The sequence below is a fragment of the Chiloscyllium plagiosum genome, unplaced genomic scaffold (genome assembly GCF_037043375.1).
Source record: "Chiloscyllium plagiosum isolate Xiang-an unplaced genomic scaffold, Cpla_swu_hap1 HiC_scaffold_42, whole genome shotgun sequence".
Classification (NCBI taxonomy): domain Eukaryota; kingdom Metazoa; phylum Chordata; class Chondrichthyes; order Orectolobiformes; family Hemiscylliidae; genus Chiloscyllium; species Chiloscyllium plagiosum.
Genome location: NW_028270180.1, coordinates 12,669,486 through 12,692,628, shown reverse-complemented (window position 1 = coordinate 12,692,628; position 23,143 = coordinate 12,669,486). Strand labels below are relative to the sequence as shown.

General features: G+C 42.0%; 1 protein-coding gene across 11 annotated transcripts in view; it reads left to right on the top strand.

Annotated features, from left to right (window-relative positions):
* Positions 1 to 696: 696 nt before the first annotated feature.
* Positions 697 to 23,143, top strand: part of LOC122542474 (protein mono-ADP-ribosyltransferase PARP6) — a 159,891-nt gene continuing 137,444 nt past the window's right edge. For 3 of the 11 annotated variants that reach the window (XM_043680215.2, XM_043680213.2, XM_043680211.2), the window contains exon 1: positions 703 to 845. The gene's annotated coding sequence lies outside the window, so the exon portion shown is untranslated. Of the gene's footprint in view, positions 846 to 23,143 lie in introns of all 11 variants that reach the window. The other 8 variants (XR_006309809.2, XM_087982188.1, XM_043680217.2 and 5 more) reach the window with 5 other exon arrangements.

Here is a 23,143-nt window from a genome sequence, read left to right as displayed (position 1 = left end):
TTGTAGAGTGGGCCTTGAACTCACAGTCCTCTAACTCAGGGGTGACTGTGGCACTGAGCCAGACAGAAAAGTCTATGGAAGCAACAATGATAATTTTAAATGTGAGAGTTAAAAACAGAGGATTGAAACTTGGCTTCAAAAAAAAGGTGGTTACAGATAAGAATTCCTTTTGAAATGACAATATTTTGCAGCAGATATTAAACCAAGGAGGACGGCATAAATTTCCTGGAGAAGTGGTAATCCTCAAAAGTACATTAGTCAGAGTTTTAATGACACAGGTGTTTTATATTTCAGTGATTAAAACTATTAAATCAAACTACACAAGCAGCCATTTCGATCGGAGGGTCACTTTATGAGGAGTTGAAAGTGATTACATTCCACACAGTTTTTCTTATCCTTTTGTTAAGCACTGCCCATGAGACATTTATTCCATGAACAATTTTCAAACAAGATATAATTTAGATGATATAACAGAGCTGTTACAAGAATAAGATGGCATTCCCTGCAGACTGTAAATTGGGTGCAAAACAGAATGGAGCTTAAACGATTTAGCACAGAGCAATCTGGAAAAAATGTTATCTCCTGACTGTTGCCTTGCCATTCTCTATATAAGGTTGGGGTTTGGTAGGTCATTCAGCTGGGAGTCATGTGATTCACTCGGCACAGAGCATGCCTGTAGCCAACAGTACTGCTCAGAGTACAGCTAAATACAAAAGCTGGCAGAACACGGAGCTTCAGATTCATCCCTGACTGCTTTCTCGGTTTTTCTCTGCTTTTCCTGCATCTCTCCTGTCACAGCGACACAGCCAGGATCTTGGAAAGGGAAACCGACATCCCTGGCCACTGTAAGTAGCTATTGTTACTTCTCCATGTCAGTAGGGGCTCCTTTAATCAAACAAAAAAAAGATAACAGCTAGACACTGTTGTTGAATAGCAGCATTAAACCCATCTACCAGACTGATCGGAGTAAAAAGCTTCCCCACCCATTTCTTCCCTTTGATAGAGTCCAAATGTCTGTCAATACTGACTGCCTATTCATTAAAAATAATTGATTTTCTCTAAGGTGTTGAGTTGGGGGATATTGTTCCTAGTGTCTCAATTCATCCAAGATTATCCTTGTTAGTCAATCAGTTTGTTCTCAGCTCAGAAGGGCTGACATACCGCACAGATCTGCCGACTCTCAATACTTGCATTCCTTTATCTTTCTCCGACTGGGTAGCTACTGGGCCTGTGGTCTCCTGTCAGCTCGGAGGGAGAAAGATATAGGGGGAAGTAAGTGTGATGGGAGAACCTGGCCTTGCACTTAGTTTTGAATTATTACTAAAATGGCACAGATGCAAAGTCATAATTTCTTCAATTTCATCATGCAATAGGGGAGGGCAAAAGAGGGGCATGTTGTGTTTTTCCTGCTGTTTCTTGCCATGCCTCAATTTTGTTAGCTGTGCTGATCCATTGTTGTCACAAGACTTGCAATTTCCTCTGCAATTACTTTCATTTGATTTTGGCTGTTGGGTTTGCAGGCCCAGTTTTTAATCCTCAGTGACGGCTGTGTTTTGCTTCATTGTGTGGACTTCAAAGCGTTTTCGATGGACTTTGTTATTAATCCCAAATTTTCAAAAGAAATCTGAAGCAAGAGAATGACGGAAATTTGCCCAGGCCATATCGATTCCGTGTCTGTGGTAAAATAGCGTAATTTCGTCTGATTGTTGTGTTTCTTTGTGCAGTCAGGATGGCTCTCCCATCAATACCTACACTCCAGGGCCATCATTCTTTCTCACAGGACCATCCGACATGTGGTACTTGTTTTCAGTGCAAATTCTGAATATTTACTTCATGCTAATCAGTTTAAACACGGTGCGCCTGAGTGTTCGGTAATGCTGCGTGTCCATAAGGTCCCAATGATGGATAAATCCCAAGTTGTAAGTTTGAATTGAGGTGTATTAAACACAAGAAGAATGAGAATAGTTAACTCCAGGTGTAGCTTGATGAGGGAAGTTGGTGCAGCGTTGAATAAAAGTATTGATCAAAAGGCATGCATGCAAGAGCCATTTGCTAGGTGGAGGATATATATAGCCCACTGACCTACGATTCTCTGCAGGTATGCAATAGTAGGTCAGCTGAGGACAGAGAACTAATGCCTGAGGAGCAACATTGTGAATGAAGCTTGTCACTGATTCCGTGTAAATCTCCAATCGTTTTGAACTGGCAAGGAAGCATGTCACCCCCACTAGCTTTTCCTGCTGCATGGCACTTTCAGACAGAAGCAGTTCCTCTCTGACGAGGAGCTGACGGAAGTTCTCTGCACTTTAAATTATCCATATCAGCACCAAGTCTGACCTTGTCTTCTGTACTCACCTGTTGAATTATTTCCTTGTCTGTGGTGTCCTTTACTAATTAACAAGTTTATAATGAGTCCAGTTGGCCTTTTTGTTTAATTATCGATGTGCTTTCTGCTCTTGCTTAAGTGAGGGATCAAAAGGTAAGGGGAGAAAATGGGAACAGGAGACTGAGTTGAGTGATCAGCTTTGATCATATTGAATGGTGGAGCAGACTCGAAGGGCTGAATGGCCTACTCCACCCATTTTCTATGATTCCACGCTTTGTGGCAGGGAGGGAGTTGGATTTCTAGAGATTCTGGGACGGCACGGTGGCTCAGTGGTTAGCACTGCTGCCTCACAGGGTCCCAGGTTTGATTCCTACCTCGGGCGACTGTCTGTGTGGAGTTTGCACATTCTCTGCCTGGGTTTCCTCCGGGTGCTCCGGTTTCCTCTCACAGTGCAAAGATGTGCAGATCAGGTGAATTGGCCATGCTAAATTGCCCATAGTGTTAGGTGTATTAGGAGGGGAATGGGTGTGGTGGGTTTACTCTTCGGAGGGTCAGTGTGGACTTGTTGGGCCAAAGGGCCTGTTTCCATACTGTAGTGAATCTAATCAGATTAAATATCTTGAGGGATTGCATGGGAAGGTGGTGTTGAAATGGATGATCAGCCAAGATCTGGTTCAATGTAGGAGCAGACTGGATGGGCTGAATGGCCTCCTTCTACTCCCATATACCAATGGTTAGAACTGTGTAAAACATGGGGGAGGGCAATTCATTGACCTTTCCCTGAGAATTCAGCCACTCATTTCAACATCTTTGCCAAGAATCACAAGCAGAGGGGTTGCAAATTGCTAAATGAGGTGCTAAATTTGACGTTACATTTATCCCGAGTTATCCACGATCTGGGCAGTAGGGGGTAACATAGCTATTTACACATTGAGACTTGTTGGTCTCCCTCCCATTCATCAACATGTACCCCTCAACTGCTACTGGCAATAGGCCACTGTGTCACCAGTTAGTTGGGCAAGTTTGTGGTATTCTACAATGGATTTCACTGGTGGAATGGAAGTGTAGATCAGCCAGGGCAAGTGTGACTCCAAGTCTAGGGGAATCTCAATGTCCAGTTCTTCTGATGAACTCTGCACTTTGGATTCACAATTTGCTTTCAAATGTAAACACTGGTGTGTTTTCCCTTCCTGATTAAGTTTTCATGAACTCGGGTTGGTTTGGCAATCAGACAATTGCCGATCCACTTCCTGCACAGCAGCAGAATGACAGAATTGTTGAATTTCTTCCATTCTGTTGGGGCAGTGCTTTGCCGTCAGTGAGAAATGCCAGTGCGATGGATATCTTGATAAAACCGAAGGAATAGTGCTGATGGTAAAGGATCAAGAATGAGAGGACACGGATTTAGAATGATTTGCAAATGTGTCGAGAGAAAAAAACCTTTTCACATGACAAGATGTTTGGGTGTGGAATGCCTTGCCTTGAGGTGACTCTTGCCATTAATTGACCACTGAGTTAATTGAGTGACTGTGTCTGACCCATCACAGGTTTCTGACCCCTATTTCAGCCTAATGGCAGTGTTCAGAAGCTTTGCAACGTTTACCCAAAGATATTCATATTGTAAAATTAATAAAACTGCACGTTACAATGGGAGTTCTTGTGACATTGTTCAAAAGACCCTAAACCTGGGCCTGTGGCTTCAGGTTCAAATCCCTTGTCAGGTTTTGGTGGCCATAGTGCATCCAAATCAGTTGATTGTCAACCTGTATTTTGTTGAAAAATGTGTTGCTGGAAAAACACAGCAGGCCAGGCAGCATCCGAGGAGCAGGGGAATCGACGTTTCGGGCATAAGCCCTTCTTCATTTCCTGAAGAAGGACTTATGCCCGAAACGTCGATTCTCCTGCTCCTCGGATGCTGCCTGGCCTGCTGTGTTTTTCCAGCACCATATTTTTCAACTCTGGTACTCCAGCATCTGCAGTCCCCACTTTCTCCAACCTGTATTTTGTTCCAATTTACCAAATGGCGAGCAGCAGAGTTTCCTAGGAAACCATGGCAACATTTTGCCCATACGTGTGGACTCATCCCATGCAAGTCCCACGGCCCAACTCTTGGAAACGCGGGCAGGGGAAAAGACAGACCGACGTTACAAAATGGTTCAAAGTTTAGTTTACATAAAGTGCACTGCAGGTCTGCTTCTTTTAATGCAGCACACGTGGCATTTTGAGATGCTTATAATTGCAGATTATAGTTACAATATCCATTTCACGTCAAAGATACAGCCTGCTCTCGGGGATGGGTCTGAGTGGGATGCTAATCAGAGGGTCAGTGTGAACTCGATAGCCTGAATGGCCTGCTTCCATACTGTAGAGATTCTGTTATTCTTAAAGATTTTTTGGAATGGCACAGTGACTCGGTTAGCATTGCTGCCTCACAGCACCAGGGACCTGTGTTCGATTCCAGCCTCGGGTGACTGTCTGTATGGAGTTTGCACATTCTCCCAATGGTAAAAACAGGGTAAAAACAATGACTGCAGATGCTGGAAACCAGCCCGAAACGTCGATTTTACTGCTCCTCGGATGCTGCCTGAACTGCTGTGCTTTTCCAGCACCACTCTAATCTAGCCCCACGTTCTCCCAATGTCTGCGTGGGTTTCCTCCAGGTGCTCTGATATCCTCCCACAGTCCAAAGATGTACAGGATAGCTGGATTGGCCATGGGAAATGCAGGGTTACAGGGATAGAATATGGTGCTGTGTATGGTTGGGACACCCTTCAGAGAGTTGGTGTGGACTTGATGGGCCAAATGGCCTTCTTCCGCACGATAGACATCCTGTGATTTCTGACCGGTTAGTCTTAGTGTGTGTTCCAGTAACTCAGTAAGTAGACACAAGGTCTGAAATAGTAGGTAAATTTTACCTTTGAACCTAGGAGTGGTGAGATTTAAGACAGGACAACATGGTACATTTGGTACTTCCTTTTCTACTCACTCTCCAGACACAACATGTACAATATGTCATTTGCACAGCCTTCATCTTTCTACCCTATTTGGTGCATTCTTGCTAACATTTATTCGTGGGTACTTGTTTGCAAATATCTTTTAAACCCAGAATCTCCTTGTATTGTAAATAATTCATTGATTTGCAGATTGCACATGTTAGGAGGAGGCAGTGGTAATGTCACTGGATGAGTAATGCAGAACCCGAGACTAATGTTCTGGGGATACCAGTTTGAATCTCACCACGGCAGATGGTGAAATGTAAATCCCATAAATACCTGTCATAGAGAGCTAGCGTAATGGTGACCAGGTAAACACGATCAATGTCAAAAACCATCTAGTTCACTAATGACCTCCATGGAATGAAATCTGCCATCCTACTTGGTCTGGCTGACATGTGACTCCAGATCCAAAGCAATGTGGTTGATTCTTAGCTGCCTGTCTTGGCAAATAGGTGTGTGTAATTAATGCTGACCTAGGCAGCGATGCCCAATCTCATGAACAAATGGAATAAAACAACTTTCCTGATCTTTTTGCCTTCCGTTTTAAGTTGTGCAAGTTCTTAAGGGTTCCCCAAGAGGCCTTTCAAGACAAACATTTCTATTCTTCGAAGTTATGATGTTGTATTGTGTTTTGAGTGGATTTGATATGGTGAGTCAACCACTCCTGGTAAAAATAATGTCATTGAATCACTATGTGATGATACCAATCTGTGCTTGCACAACTTTAATGCTCAAGCTAACTTTGTACTGAGCTATTTTTAAACCGTTTAGTTTGAATCTCAGATTCCTCCAAACATTGTGAGGCTTTAGTAGTTTATTCTCTGATTCATATGTGTGAAAATGTCACTGTTTTCAGTTTGTGCTATGGTATGACACTTTTTATCATTCTCGAACCAGTTTGAATTGGCGCTTGGGAATGCTGTGAGATTGTTCTTCACGATAGACTAAATACACACTTTTTACCCTCCTTACCGATCAAGATAAACCCAGTGTCCAAACCCGTATCCAGAATCACTGCTACCCCAACCCATTTCACTTCATTCACTTCAAATATTTCACATCCACCTGAGAGGAGGCATGATCCTTCTCTATCTTTTTAAGGATTGTTTGTTGCTTGAAGTGAGTACCACGTGTGTACAGTTACAGGCAGTATGCAGCTGAGCTCTTTCTTGTTGATACTTCACTCATGGGAGATGGGAGTCACTGGCTGGGGGAGCATTTTATTACATGCTCTGAGTTGCCCTTAGGAAGGTGGTGGTGAACTGTCTTAGAGTTCCTACAGTGGAAGCAGGCCATTCAGCCCACTGAGTCCACACCGACCCTCCAAAGAGGATCCCACCTAGATCCACCCCACCACCAGTCTATCCCTGTAACCCTTCATTTCCTGTGCATAATCCACCTTGCCTGCACATCCTTGGACACTATGGGCAATTTCCCATGGCCAATCCTCCTAACCTGCACATCTTTGGACTGTGGGAGGAGACTGGAGCACCTGGAGGAAACTCACACAGATGCGGGGAGAATGGTTGTGTAGAATGAGCACAGTCTCCCAAGGTGGAATCGAACCAAAGTGCTCGGTGCTGTGAGGCAGCAATGCTAACTGCTGAGCCACCTTGCTGTCTTCTCATACCGATGCAGACAATGTGCTGTAGGCCCGAAATTCTGCTCTTTTCCTTTTACTCTTCCATGAGATCTGGACATTGCTGGTAAGGTCAGCCTTTGGTTTAGTCTCTAATTGCCCTTGAACTTGAATGATTTGTTGGACTATTTCCAGAGGGAAGTTAAGAGTCATGCACTTTGCTGTGGGTCTGGAGTCACAAATAGACTAGACCAGTTAAACACAGAAAATTTCCTTCCTGAAAACACATTAGTGAATCAGATTACTTTTTTTTTATGACAATTGATGATAGTTTCATGGATGGTGACCATGGGACTAGTTTTCACTTTCAGGTTTTATGGAGTGGGTTGAAATTCCAGCCATTGGCTGCTGTAGTGGGAAGCACTGCTGCCAAATGTTACCATTTTTGCAATTTTTTTTTCATATTTCAAAAGCATTAACAGCATATATAGTGCCTTTCACATAATAGAGCTTTTCAAGGTGTTTCATAGAAACATTATAAAACAAAATATGACATTGAGCTACATGACGTATTAGGCCAAACCTAGTCAAAGAGGTAGGTTTAAGAATTGTCCTAAAGGATTCAGTATAATGAGAACAGATATGTCAGTGAGATGGTGATGTATATAATGATAAGAGTCATATCAGCCATCATGTGTAAGAGACTGTGAAAGAAGAAAGGCTGGAATAGTCTCTACTATTGAGCTATGTACTGACAGAGAACAAACAATTTGCAGAAACTGAATAGAGTCAGACAGCAGCCACTGATAGGTTAGGCAGATCAAAGGTGTGGCCATGGGTACCTGCACCCCAGTTATGCCTGTCTGTGTGCGGCATATGGAATATTCTTTGTTGTAATCCTCCTCAGATTCCTTCTCTCAAATATTTTCTTTGGTAATTCACTGACAGCATTGGTGCTATTCCCTCTCTTAGCAGGACTTAAGCCCAGGTCCCCAGGCCAATACCCAGGTCTCTGGATTAATATTCTGACGATAATACCACACAGCCACCGAGAACATTGAACAGTCAGCGATTTAATACAACGCTGTATACAACTTCAGAAATTATGCAATATCACATGATCCTGCTGCTCCCCCCACCCCCAACCAACTACCACATCCCTTAATGGCACGTTGAAACCACGGTAAGATATTTCTTAAATGAAATTAATGTTCCTTACTTTGGCAATCTCTGTAAATATTCCTTAGCAACACAATCAGATCAAGAGTGTTAGACATCACGCATATTGTCATCATGTTTCAGAGCAACAGAAATTAAGTTAAAGTTCCCTGTAGGCATGGGGAAAAGGACTAAAATTAATTGTGCAAAAGATGGGAAGGATAAAAGTAAGATGGAACACTTCATTTCCATCAATATCGGACACCACATTTTACAATGGCTTCAAGATTGGTTCAGTTAATTAACAGAGAGGCTATAGCATTTGGAATGAGGGGCTGTGGAGATTAAAGTTTACAGAAAAGCAATTGAAAAGATTTACAATTTGGAGTCTGACAAAAAAATTGAGTAATTTTAAAGCATAGACAATGTTAGAAAATGCTTAATCTAAATGATGGATTTAATGGGAAGATTTATAAGGATTAGAGATACAGGATTCATTTGGAAAATTGTGGAGGAGGTCATGCATTGTCTTTTAAGTTGGAAAAGGCATCTATTTTGCTCATGAAGAAGCTGGTAGCCTCCTAGGCTGGGGAAGGTAAAACATTTTGATCACAGAAAAGAGAGCAAACAGTACAGAGATACTGTATTGTTATTTAATAGTTGAAACATCATTAGAAAATAACTGTTGAGGGACTGCCTCAACAATAACTTTCTAGTGTTGAGAATAATAACTACATTCAGACAACACCGGTAGGAGCAAATATGCTACCTCAAAAACCCAGTGTCAGGGATGGGCCAAAGAGAACACAAGGTTGGATACCTTAGAAAAACCAATTCTTAAGATATAGACTTGCTTCAAAATTACATATTAAATCTCAAGATGAACAAGTAAATACATTAATGCATTGAAGAATAGCCACGAATAACGATAGTATAAATCATTAAAATGTGATAAAAAGGTGTAGACACTTTAGAAGAAGCTTGAACAGTTTTTGATTAGTACTCTATTCTCACAACAAACAATAATCTGGAAATGGCAAGGTTTACCAGAAGGATTGAGAATCCAGGGGCATCCATAAATTACGTCAGTACAGATGAGTGGAAAACCAGCAGCGGAGCTTTTGAAATTGGATTCCAACAATTCATATTGTTGGAATTATCGGTGAGTCTTTGTCAGATCTATTACAGCCTAAAGAACAGTTGTCATTGGATAAAGCAGTTTGCATTGTGCTGGAAGCAGAAACCAGGAAGATTCACAGACAAACCCTGAGAAGAGGAGAAAGGATTTACCACAGAGGAGCAATAGATCTCTCCAATTTAAAGGCTACAAATGCTCTCAAGACTCATGCAATAAACAAACAAAAAGAAGTGGCTAAATGGCTGATGCTTAGAATCAGTGGTAACACTGTGGAACCAAAAAGCCTCATAGGCATAAAATGTGCTTAACTATGGCAAAAGGTTGCTGCATCTATCAAACTTCAGGTCACTACCAGAAGGACATTGTGTCAGAGCAGGCAAATAGCTAAATACTTACTTAAACAAAGATGCAAATGTGATACAACTATCTCCATTTGAAAGATACCTGAGGAATTCCTGTGGAAAATTGGAAAACTTGACAGAACATGTTTGTAACAATGGAAGTCTTGTTAACCTTAAGCTTAATTAGGGTCAAGTGTTTTCAAATACAGTGGCTGAAGAAACAGAAGTTTCAGTATGCAGAGATGAAAGTACATGATCTGGGTAGAGCAATCATCAAGATTGAAGATATACTATATGTAACTCTGTAACAGTAACAGCAGAAAACAATTGAAAGTATATATGAAATTCACAATCAACTCATAATTTTGTGTCTGCATATATCGCTTAACCTCAATATTTATGCAGCAGCAGAAAGTCTTCAATTAGTTCCAAGAGAATAACTGTCTGGGAACCAACCATGTTGGCCAATTGGTCAAAGGGCAACAAGTAGAATTTATCTTAGGGATTCATGGTAGACATAAAAAGAAAGAGATTCTATATATCTTATCTACAGTGGCATAAGAGCAATATTTCCTACTGTCAACAGAAAGGAAGCCAGTGTGTTTACAGGACTTGTGGAAATGTTTTCTGTTCCTATCTCTGAAAAAAAAAATTGGAAGGCCAAAATCAGCAAAGTTTGCTAGAAGAAGATAATATTGAGATCAAGCATGAGTAGTATAACCCACTTGAGCTCATTGAGGTGTCTTCATATCTGAAATGTTCAGATACCATAGGAGACTAATGAACAAATTGGCAGAGCAGCTTTGATCTTCTTGCCAGATGACCTGCCAAACAGAAACTCAAGAGGAACATTTCAGACCTTTTATCTCTGAAAGAAAACTTACTATTAACTCCAGTCACTGCCACTGATATGTAAGCACCCATCTCTAAAAATTGCATTTGAGGATATGAAAATGTCCAGCTCACAAAGAAAGCAAATCCAGAAGGTGAATGAAGAGGTTCAACTGACTCAACAAATTAAAATAGCTTCCAGACTATTGATTGTAAAGATTTGCTTGAACGAAATAAAAATGAGCTACATAGGGCTCCATGGAAGTCAATCCAACGTTGATAGATTCAGGACACAATCAAACTAAAGAAAGTGCTTGGTCTGAAAATTCACAATACAGCAAAGAAGAAAGTATTTGTTTCAATTGGCTTCTGCAATGGCCATTCATGAGGTTAAATGTCTCCCCATGTGATGGAAAGGGGTAATTACTTGAATTAGCAGGAAAGAGTTCCACTGTGAAGGCAAGTCAGGAAAGATCCTCTGGCATAGATAATGGACCAATTATTGGGTTTAGGAGGAAATGTATTCATGGCAAAGAACATCCAAGAGATAAAAGATTCTCCATCAGAGAAATGATCTGTAGAAGATCAGAATCAAGGTCATCAGTTCTCAAACCAAACAACAACCAATTGTCCAAGTCTGAAGAGGACATATTCTGGAACAATTGTGAAGCCTCCAGATTGCCTGAATTTGTGAAGTTAGAAATCTATGATGCCAACAGCGTGGGTTCAATTCCCACACCTGCTGAAAGTACCATGAAGGACTCACCTCCTCAACCTCTGCCCTCGCCTCAGGCACGGTGACCCTCAGGTTAAACCACCACCAGTCATCACTTTCTCTAATGAGAGAGAGTAGACTTATGTTCCAATTACCTTTCTATCTTCTTACCTTGGAGACCTAAGGGGATAGTGGTGCATTTAAATGTTGTGTTATACCCAAATGTGCAAATATAAACTGTGGAGGATAAAAAGAAGACTTGGTTAAGATATTGTATAATATAATAGTTCTGAGAAGGACAATGTTAAGAGTGCCATTAGCTCCACACACCCAATCATATTGTCTTGATGGGGTCTAAGGGGAAACTAGTTTGAGATCCTGATGGAGACAGATGTCCCATCATTGTCTCCTGATTGGCTGGTTAGCCTATTTCTATCTATTTTTACCAGGCAGTAAATTACAACTTTGGGCAAGTTTCATTTGTTCAGATTCGTTACTGCTTCATCCTGTACTGCTGTTAACCAAACACTTAATTAGACCGAGCATTGAAAAGAGGTTTTCCCACCAGAGGCTACCTAAACCACTACTGTCCATTTCAAAGAGTAGAAAGGGAGTTTGGCTGATTCAACCCAAACTAGAAGCTGTCAGAGCTTGGTTAGACAAACCTTAAATTAATATTTCTGGCTTGCTTGGAGAGAATGATTAAGAAAGGTTTTAACAAATTTGCCCATCAGTACATTTAGCAAAGAGTCATAGAGTCATACAGCACTGAAACAGACCCTTCAGTCCAACTAGTCCATGCCAACCATAATTGCAAACTAAACTAATCCCACCTGCCTGCTCCTGACCCATATCCCTCCAAATCTTTTCTATTCATGTACTTATCCAAGTGTCTTTTAAATGTAATTATACACTTACTCTGGAAGTTATTACTAACGAAAACCACCCTGTTTGTAAAAAAAAAAACTCCATAAATCCCTCATTTCTTGTCTTAAAAATGTGCCCCCAGTCTTGAAACACCCCATCCTAGGAAAAAGACACCTATTATTAACACTATCTCTACTTGTCATGATTTTATACACTTCTATCAGGTCGCCTCTCAACCTCCTACACTCCAGTGAAAGAAAGTCCCAGCGTTTCTTTATAACTCAAGCCTTCCATAGCTGGCAACAACCTGGTGAATCACTTCTGAACTTTTTGTAACATAAAGAAGGTGCTTTGCAGGAAGGTGTAAGGAAGATCAAACCAAGGAAAGAGAAATGAGCATGGCTGACTTGAGGTTTTGTTAATGATACCATCACATTTAATTACGTTAAGGGTGGTTCCTGACTATAACTATTCACGATAGCTTGTTTTCCTTGATGTATCCTTCACAGCTTCCTCTTTTATGAAGCGATTATTCATAATTCTCCCTTTTGGGAAACTTTAAAGGGAAGCATGTGTTCGCAGATGGACTTGCAAAGGAGATCAACTCCAATGATGCTTAACTGAACATACAAGCAATGACATTAATTACATTTCTATGTAGCGTTCAGTTGAAGAGAAAAGACATCCAGAGAGTAGCTGATAGTCTGTGGAATGGTAACACGCTACACTGACACACAAGCTGCTTGTGTACTGCCATCTCTGCAATTAATTACAACAAGCTCTTTTAAATGATTAATGCTTTCTCCTTTATTACTTTATGTATCACCAAGGGTGTATGCTATAAGGGGAAGGACTACCCTTTGACACCGAAAGAATGTGACGTATATAAACACTACACAAACGCTGAGAGGTGGTTTTAAATCGACGTTTTTGTTCTGTAAAGTCCTGCTTCCCTCTTGGACCAGCTATCTCTTTTTGAGTCAGAAATAATGTGGGCTACATAGGGTATGGGGAGAAAATGAGAACTGAGTTGGATGATCAGCTGTGATCACTGAAATGGAGGAGCAGACTGAAGGGGCTGAATGGCTTACCCCTGCTCCCATATTCTATGTCTCTATAGTTCTGTGTTACTGTTTAATTCCCTGCACAGTTTATGCCCATTTCATGCCTATCACAAGGAAGGATCTTATTGTGTTGCAGCACAAAGTGTGGGAAAAGGCAACTTTCACTTTTCTACTATCTTTGTCTGCACTAAAGCACCACCTTCAAACTCCATCACCTCCATCACCTGGAGGAAAAGACACCTACTATTAATGCTATCTATACCTGTCATGATTTTATAAACCCCTATCAGGATGCTTCTCAACCTCCTACGCTCCAGTGAAAAAAAGTCCCAGCCTTTCTTTATAAGTCAAGCCTTCCATAGCTGGCAACATCCTGGTGAATCACTGCTTCCTCATCACCTGGAAGACTGAGGAAGGTGGATGCATGGTATAGTGATTGTAATGTGGTCAGCCAGATGGACATCAAAGAATATAAGTTCCCTGACTGGGGCTGTTAACCTGGTCCAATCAGGGAGCGCTGGCTGGCAGATACAAACAGGAGTGTACTACCGCAGTTAGGCGGTAGTGTGGGGGTTAATAATAAAAAAAGAGAGAATAAAAAACAAACAGGAGTGTCAGAGGTTCAGTTCACTCTGAGAGCTGGCTCTGAGGAAGGTGGATCGGTCTCGAGGACACTCCGTGTGCAAATAATGGGTGACTTGGTGACTAGATACTGGCCTCTGTGGAGATATTTCACACAGCAATGCCATCAATTTGTTCTTTAATCACTCAGCCATGCTGCCTTCAATATATAACACAGTTCCTTCATTATTGCTAGGCAAATATCCTGGAAATTCCTATCATATTTTGCTTCTGTCGGTCCCATTTCCCCCCAACATTCCTGATGAAGGGCTTATGCCTGAAACATATCCTTTTCCGCTCCTCAGATGCTGCCTGACCTAATGTTCTTTTCCAACACCACACATTTTGACTCTGACTCTCCAGCATCTGCAGTGCTCACTTTCCCTCTGCTTCTCCAAACAGGGTATTTCCAGACTTAAATGATGGACTGCTTCAGTATTAGTTGATAGATTTAGTATCCATATTGTGACTCTAGCAACTAGAGTTTGGTTTCAAGACAGCAGTGTCACAGTTAGACCATCCCTGAGGAGAAAGTGAGGTCTGCAGATGCTGGAGATCAAAGTTGAAACTTTATTGCTGGAACAGCACAGCAGGTCAGGCAGCATCCAGGGAACAGGAGATTCGACGTTTCGGGCACAGGCCCTTCTTCAGGAAAGACCATCCCTGGCCTTGGAAGAGGCTTTGAATGTATCACCAGGGAATGCACAGTAGTTCTGAGACTATCTGAGTGGTAAGCATTGAGATATGATTCTGTTGTAATATGGCATGGATTCCAGACCAAAGAGACGTGTAAGATAATTATGACATCAATGTATTTGATATTCCAGTCTCACGATACAAACTGACCTCACCAACAGTCACTGTGTGTAATTTAATCAGTGTGGTATCTATAGTTAGTCCATTGCATGTGTGTAATATTCTGTACTATCAGTAAACACAGATCCCAGACAATGTAAGTCTGTGGTAGCATGGTCATGTTTAGTGTTATAAGCAAACTTCAAGATATCTGACTCTAAAGAACCTGGCTATCTGTGGTATATGTTACATGGACTAACAGTTATAAAACCACAAATGGCTTCAGATTCTATGGATATTAGTAGGTCCTATAAGGCTTTCTCCAATGTACATTCATCTATTCCCCCCTCATGTCAATAAGTTTTTCCTCATTTTTTTAACTTCCTGGAGAATACAATAACCCTTGAAAGGAATGTCCTGTGGAGGATGTTGCTAAGCAGAAGGTGATTGTCCTTAACTTTCGTTCTCAGATTTAAATAAACAAAAAGTCACCAGAAGACATTTACGGGCGGCACGGTGGCACAGTGGTTAGCACTGCTGCCTCACAGCACCAGACACCCAGGTTCAATTCCCGCCTCGGGCGACTGTCTGTGTGGAGTTTGCGTGGGTTTCCTCCGGGTACTCCGGTTTCCTCCCAAAGTGCAGGTTAGGTGAATTGGCCATGCTAAATTGCCCGAAGTGTTAGGTGAAGGGGTAAATGTAGGGGAATGGGTCTGGGTGGGTTGCTCTTCAGAGGGTCGGTGTGGACTTGCTGGGCCGAAGGGCCTGTTTCCACACTGTAAGTAATCTAAAGACTGAAAACTGGGGGAGTCAAAAGATTCATGAACCTGAGAGAGAACAATGATGGCGAGCAAAAGTTTCAGTGAAACATATATTGCAAGAGTAGGACTCTGGTCATATCAATGGAAGCCTGTTTTGTGTGGGGAACAGTCACCACATTGTGACCTCAATGAAAATAGTTGGTCAATGTCCAAAGGACAAACATGTCATCCATAAGATGTAGGCTCAGAAGCAGCTCATTCAGTTCATTAAGTTTGCTCCGCCATTCAATGAGATCATGGCTGATCTGATAATCCTCAATTCCACTGCCCTGCCTTGTTTCTCATAAAGATTATTGAGGATGGGCTTTTGAAACTCGAGCCAATAGGAGGCCCCCACCTCCCAATGTTAGAAAACACAGCAGTTTGACCTTGATCATGAGAGAGAGTCCACAGCTTTAGTTTGGAGACTTCTCAAACACACTAACTTGCAATTTAAAAACAAGAACTGTGGGCCAGAATTGTGGAAGCTCTCTACACGGTGGCTTGGGTCTGCACAAGGTGTCTTGACAGAGCATAATGGGGACAGGCTGTTCCCATTGGTGAAAGGGTCTGCAAGGTTAAGGCACAGCTTTAAGATGACTGGCTGAAGAAGCTACAGCAACATGAGGAGCATGTTTCCCATGAAGTAAGTGCATTTACATTGAACAGTAGAGCACAGGAACAGGCCCTTTGGCCCACCATGTGTATGCTGACCATGATGCCATTCTAAACCAAACCCATTTGATGTTACGTATTCTGCTCAAAGTTTTATGGCATTCGAGAGTGTGGTGGAGGCAGATTCACACGAGACATCAGAGAGAAATGTGGAGTATAATCTGGAAAGGAAGACTGTGCAGGAGAAGATGAGGTTGTGACATAAGGGGTGCATTGTTCCTTATGTAACAGCTCTGTGATTCTGAAACAAGTTGGTGCCCACCAAGAGAACCTCTCGGTGTCCTGGTCTGCCACCCGAGACCTTCCACCAATCAGCCATGCTGCATCACTCACCTCCCATGATTCCAGTCAACATCAAATAATAAGGCCTCATATGGGGAGGTGGGGAATGGGGGCTGCTGGTGTATTCCCATTGAATGTTCAGTCCCCAGTTTCCATGTGATGATGGTAGGCAGGAGAGAAGTGAGATTAGGAAGCCAACTTTTAGTCTCTGTCACTTTACTGAAGCCTAAAGTGAAGTTGATAAACTGCAGTAGGCTGTGCCTGTTGATCCTTCAGCATTGCCCATTCTCACATCCCAGTCTAAAACAATAACACCTCGTCATAACATTAACTTTAACAATATTCTTCGGAAGACTTATTTCTTCCTGCTGCTCGTGTGCCATCTGACCTTCACAATGATTCCCTCACAGTTTTTACCCAAGTAGCATTGGATTGGATAGACTGGCATTGTTTTCCTTGGAGCAGAGGAGATTGAGAGGGAACATGATAGAGATTCTGCGGGACATCGCGTAGACAGGAAGAATTTTTTTCCTCTTGGTGGAGGGATCAACGACCAGGCCATAGATATAAGGGAAGGGGCATAAAGTTTAAAGGAGACATGAGGAAAATCATTTTCACCCAGGACGGTGATGGGAGTGTGGTACTCACTGCCTGTAATGGTGAAAGAGGTAGAACAATTGAGAAGTATGCAGATGTGAAGACTATGGGCCAAGTGCTGGAAAATGGGATGAGAATAGTTAGATAGTTATTGTTTTACCAGTGCAGACTCAATGGGCTGAATGGCTTTTCTCTGTGCTGTAGACATCTATGACTCTGCCATATAGTATCTGCTCGTTAAGCTCACAACAAGCAATAAAGTACCACGACATACACATACACATACACATACTGTGATTGAACATGCAATTTCTTTTGCACAAATCCACACCCTGCCCCCCCACCTTTATGAGGCTGTTAAGTGAGTGGGGTTGGAGAGCCAGTGGGCATAAATATAACCTGGCCATCCATGGACAAAATAGGACTCTTGCTCCTATTTATAATTCACTGGCCTTGCCTAGGGTAGTCAAAATTAAGGAGAGGACAGGTTTTTTCAGCAATCCAACATGCACTGTTCAAATATAAAAGACATGCTTGGCTCTCCTGTTGGGCAATGTTAGTAATACTACCTCAGGGTCAGGAGGAGACAAAAATACAAAATTGTTGGCAAAGATCAGCCGCTCTTGCAGCATCTGTGGAGAGAAATCAGAGTTAACAATTCAGATCCAGAGTTCTGAGGAAGGGTCACTCGACCCAAAGCATTAACTCTGATTTCTCTCCACAGATGCTGCAAGATCGACTGATCTTTGCCAACAATTTTGTATTTTTGCCATCAGAGTTAACATTTCAGATCCAGAGTTCTGAGGAAGGGTCGTTCGACACTCTGATTTCTCTCCATAGATACCGGCAGACCTGCTGAGCTTTTCCAGCAATTTCTGTTTTTGTTTCTGATTTACAGCATCCTCAATTCTTTTGATTTTTATTCAGGGTTAGGAGGCCTGGGTTCAAGTTTCCCGCTCCCCGCACTTAAGAAAGGGGTTCAGGGTGATGTAATGGCAGAAGGGGAGTGAATATCAAGTGTTGGCATAAATTTAATTTTGCTTCCATCATTTGATTCCAGCTTTGCTCAGAGCTTGTGGCCACTTGCTGTTCTTTGCTGCAATGTGGCAGTGTTTCATAAGGCAACTCCTGTGAAAGTGGATCAGAATCCAAGTACAAAACATCATGACATCTGTATAGGTGCCAACTTCAACAACAGGCAGAGTTCACTACAACCATCATTTTTGTCTCCTATGGAGACTGGCATGAACAAATTTGCAATTTTAAACGAGCATTACTACATGAAGAGTAATTCAATGTTGTAAGTAGTCTGCAGGTTTACATTCACATGCCAATACATACATATAAGTAATCTGTATTTGCCAGGAATTTGGGGAAACTTTTGTAAATATCTGCCCAAAGTCCCATTCCAGATATTTGAACGAGGATCACTATTTTAAATCTAATGGTGTCATGGGTTTAAATGGAGAGGAATTTGTTAAGTGCGTACAAGACAATTTTCTGATTCAGTATGTAGATGTACCTACTAGAGAAGTTGCAAAACCTGACCTACTCTTGGGAAATAAGGCAGAGCAGGTGACTGAGGTGTCAGTGGGGGACCACTTTGAGACTAGTGACCATAATTCTATTAGATTTAAAATAGTGATGAAAAAGGATAGACCAGATCTAAAAGTTGAAGTTCTAAAATGGAGAAAGACCAATTTTGACGGTATTAGGCAAGAACTTTCGAAAGCTGACTGGGGGAAAATATTCGCAGGTAAAGGGATGGCTGGAAAATGGGAAGCCTTCAGAAATGAGAATAATGAGAGTCCAGAGAAAGTATATTCCTGTTAGGGTGAAAAGAAAGGCTGGTAGGTATAGGGAATGCTGGATGACTAAAGAAATTGAGGGTTTGGTTAGGAAAAAGAAGGAAGCATATGTAAGGTGTAGACAGGATAGATCGAGTGAATCCTTAGAAGAGTATAAAGAAAGTAGGAGTATACCTAAGAGAGAAATCAAGAGGGCAAAAAGGGGACATGAGATAGCTTTGGCAAATACAATTAAGGAGAATCCAAAGAGTTTTTACAAATATATTAAGGACAAAAGGGTAACTAGGGAGAGAATAGGGCCCCTCAAAGATCAGCAAGGCGGCCTTTGTGTGGTGCCACAGAAAATGGGGGAGATACTAAATGAATATTTTGCATCAGTATTTGCTGTGGAAAAAGATATGGAAGATATAGACTGTAGGAAATGGATGGTGACATCTTGCAAAATGTCCATATTACTGAGGAGGAAGTGCTGGATATCTTGAAATGATTAAAGGTGGATAAATCCCCAGGACCTGATCAGGTGTACCCTAGAACTCTGTGGGAAGCTAGAGAAGTGATTGCTGGGCCTCTTGCTGAGATATTTGTATCATCGATAGTCACAGGTGAGGTGCCGGAAGACTGGACGGTGGCAAACGTGGTGCCACAGTTTAAGAAGGGCAGTAAGGACAAGCCAGGGAACTATAGACCAGTGAGCCTGACGTCGGTGGTGGGCAAGTTGTTGGAGGGAATCCTGAGGGACAGGATGTACATGTATTTGGAAAGGCAAGGACTGATTTGGGATCGTCAACATGGCTTTGTGCGTGGGAAATCATGTCTCACAAACTTGATTGAGTTTTTTGATGAAGTAACAAAGAAGATTGATGAGGGCAGAGCAGTGATCTATATGGACTTCAGTAAGGCGTTCGACAAGGTTCCCCATGGGAGACTGATTGATTAACAAGGTTAGATCTCATGGAATACAGGGAGAACTAGCCATTTGGATACAGAACAGGCTCAAAGGTAGAAGACAGAGGGTGGTGGTGGAGGGTTGTTTTTCAGACTGGAGGCCTGTGACTTGTGGAGTGCCACAAGGATCGGTGCTGGGCCCTCTACTTTTTGTCATTTACATAAATAATTTGGATGCGAGCATAAGAGGTACAGTTAGTAAGTTTGCAGATGACACCAAAATTGGAGGTGTAGTGGACAGCGAAGAGGGTTACCTCAGATGACAACAGGATCTGGACCAGATGGGTCAATGTGCTGAGAAGTGGCAGATGGAGTTTAATTCAGTTAAATGCGAGGTGTTGCATTTTGGGAAAGCAAATCTTAGCAGCACTTATACACTTAATGGTCAGGGTCAGGTCCTAGGGAGTGTTGCTGAACAAAGAGACCTTGGAGTACAGGTTCATAGCTCCTTGAAAGTGGAGCCGCAGGTAGATAGGATAGTGAAGAAGGCATTTGGTATACTTTCCTTTATTGGTCAGAGTATTGAGTACAGGAGTTGGGAGGTCATGTTGCAGCTGTACAGGACATTGGTTAGGCCACTGTTGGAATACCGCATGCAATTCTGGTCTCCTTCCTATCGGAAAGATATTGTGGAACTTGAAAGGGTTCAGAAACGATTTACAATGTTGCCAGGGTTGGAGGATCTGAGCTACAGAGAGAGGCTGAACAGGCTGGGGCTGTTTTCCCTGGAGCGTTGGAGGCTGAGGAGTGACCTTATAGAGGTTTACAAAATTATGAGGGGCATGGATAGGATAAGTAAACAAAGTCTTTTCCCTGGGGTCGTGGAGTCCAGAACTAGAGGGCATAGGTTTAGGGTGAGAGGGGAAAGTTTTAAAAGAGACCTAAGGGGCAACGTTTTCACGCAGAGGGTGGTACGTGTTTGGAATGAGCTGCCAGAGGAAGTGGTGGAGGCTGGTACAATTGCAACATTTAAGAGGCATTTGGATGAGTATATGAACAGGAAGGGTTTGGAGGGATATGGGCCGGATGCTGGCAGGTGGGACTAGATTGGGTTGGGATATCTGGTCGGCATAGACGGTTTGGACCGAAGGGTCTGTTTCCATGCTGTACATCTCTGACTCTATAACCACCCTATCCACACGTGATGCAAACTTCAAAGAATTCTGTAGCTGAAGCCCTAGGTCCCTCTGTTTTACAACACTACCCAGGGCCCTACTTTTAATCATATTAAGTCCTGCCATTGTTTGTTTTAGCAAAATACAATACCAAATTTTCTCCAAATTAAACTCCATCTGCCACTCTTCAGCCCATTAACTCAATTTTTTTTTTAAATTATTAACCACCAGCAGTAAATCACTCCCATTGTAGTCAGTTAGAAACTTACAGGCAAACCATCAAAAGTGTGTGAAGAGTCGGGAGAGACGCTACCATTGTGCCACAAAACCTGTCTGGGGTCTGCTTTTTATTTAAATGAACCTGTTCAAAGATACTCTTACACACCTCTGGAGCAAGCGGGACTTGAACCCAAGCCTCCTGGCTCAGGAAGTAGGAGCACTACCACTATGCCACAACAGCCCTTTGGGTCAACTCTATTTTATTTTTGTTAATCTGTCTGTTCGGATGTGTTATGACATGTCCGGAGAGCAGTGGAGCTAACCTCGGTCTCCTGGGTCAGAGGTAGGGACTCTACCACAAGAGCCTCATGGGTCTGCTTTTTTTTTTTAAAACATATATCTGGAAGTGTTATCACACACATCCGAATGACATTCTCGCCACCAAATCACCATGACGTTTTTTTATTTTAACTATTAATTATCACCAGTAATCATTTGTGTATCCAATTAGATATTTACAAGCAAACCCTATTTTGGGCAACACAAGTTGTCAAAAGTGAAGGTGGGGGCAGCATGGATGGAGAGCATTTTGGGCCCTTGAGACTCCCTTGTTATATGTTGTTTTAACTTCACCTGATTTTTCGAGTCAATGTCCAGGGATATTATTACATACCTCTGGAGCAGATGGGTGTGGATCCCGGGGGGGTCTAGGTCAGGGGTAGAGATGCTACCACTGCACCACAAGAGAGCCCCTGGGTTTGCTTTGTTTTTGTGAGTTATGTTTTATTATTCATTTTTTTTCCACCACCAGTAAAACACCCATGTAGTTAATGAAACAATTATAAGCTCCGTAACAGGCACTGCTGTCATTTAAAAAAAAGTGAACAGGGGTTAGGGAAAGAAGGAGGGGACTAAATCTGGGGCCATTTAATAAAGGGCTCAGGTAATGAGTTCCAACTGGTCAGCCCTTGCCTGTTACCAAGGAAACTCATCCTCAATGAGCACCATAGGGAGATTAATTAGTGATTCTCCATTGGCCTTGTAGAGGTTATCATCGTCACTATAATGAATTTATCCCTGCTGCTTAACTTGCCCCATTTTGTTATAGACCAGACCAGATCCCGTCAAAATATGTTAAGAAAGTAGCCTAGACCATCGCTTTTTTCTTATCTTAAAGGCAAATTTGAGGTGCTGTCTTCCACATGCAACTTGTTTGGTTAAACTACCAACATTAAGCAAAACACAATTTATTAAAACATTATAGTTAAAATACAACAAAAGAAAGAGAAACGTGGAATAACTTAATTCTATTGGCTATCTTAACAGAAAAATAGGTTATTTTACTCCTAAACATTAACTGTTCCAATATAGCAACGTCCTCATAAGCACACCCTAAGCAAAAGGCAAATTCAGACACCGATTGTCACATGCAGTTCTTCAATCCAGGTGGAAAGAACATCAAAAGAAAGAGAGAGAGCCAGGACAGATTCACTGCCTTCCAACCCTGCTGAGACCCCAGCAACAATGGCTGAAAACTAACTAAAAATACTGGATCAATGTGAGCTCGACCACACCCATTCAGGCTGCCTCTATTGTTCCAACTTTAAAAAAGAATCATGGCCTCACAAGTTGTTTATCTTGTCGTGGACTACTTGCCATCTGTAACCCAGTCTATCTCAAAATGTAACCAGGACAAAACACACCTCTTAAAACCATAATATCATCACACACCCAATAGTAGCCATGCTTCTTTTCTTGTTAAGAACAGTCTTTCAGTTGTTATTGTTATGAATTTAGAATTGGTGGAGTGTCAAGGAATGGCCTCAGCAAACTGAGTTATGATTCATGCTGTGTTTTATGAAAGCCTAGTCAGAACATTTAAAAAAAAGTTCCCCTTTTACTTAAAAGGAGTTTTGCTCTTCACATTGTAGGAAGGAGACACTTTGATTTGGAGGCATTATAGTGAAGGGTCAGTAGATTGGTCTCTTGGATGAGAGTATGCAAAGATTGGGCCAAAGTTTAGTACTGCGATGAGAAGGAATAGTTTCACTTCAAAATAGTTGGAACCCGTGTACCCCAGAGATTTTTGGATGCTTCATCACTGAGTAAATTTAAGGCTGAAGGAGATGGATTATTCGCCTCCCAGTCCATATTTAAGTCAGAGGAAGGGTAAACTAGCAGTGAGGGTCCATATTCAATTTGATATGGTTTGACTGGGAAGCTCAGGACTCAAGATTTTGTACAAGCTGAACTACTTGGGAAGTTCTAGAT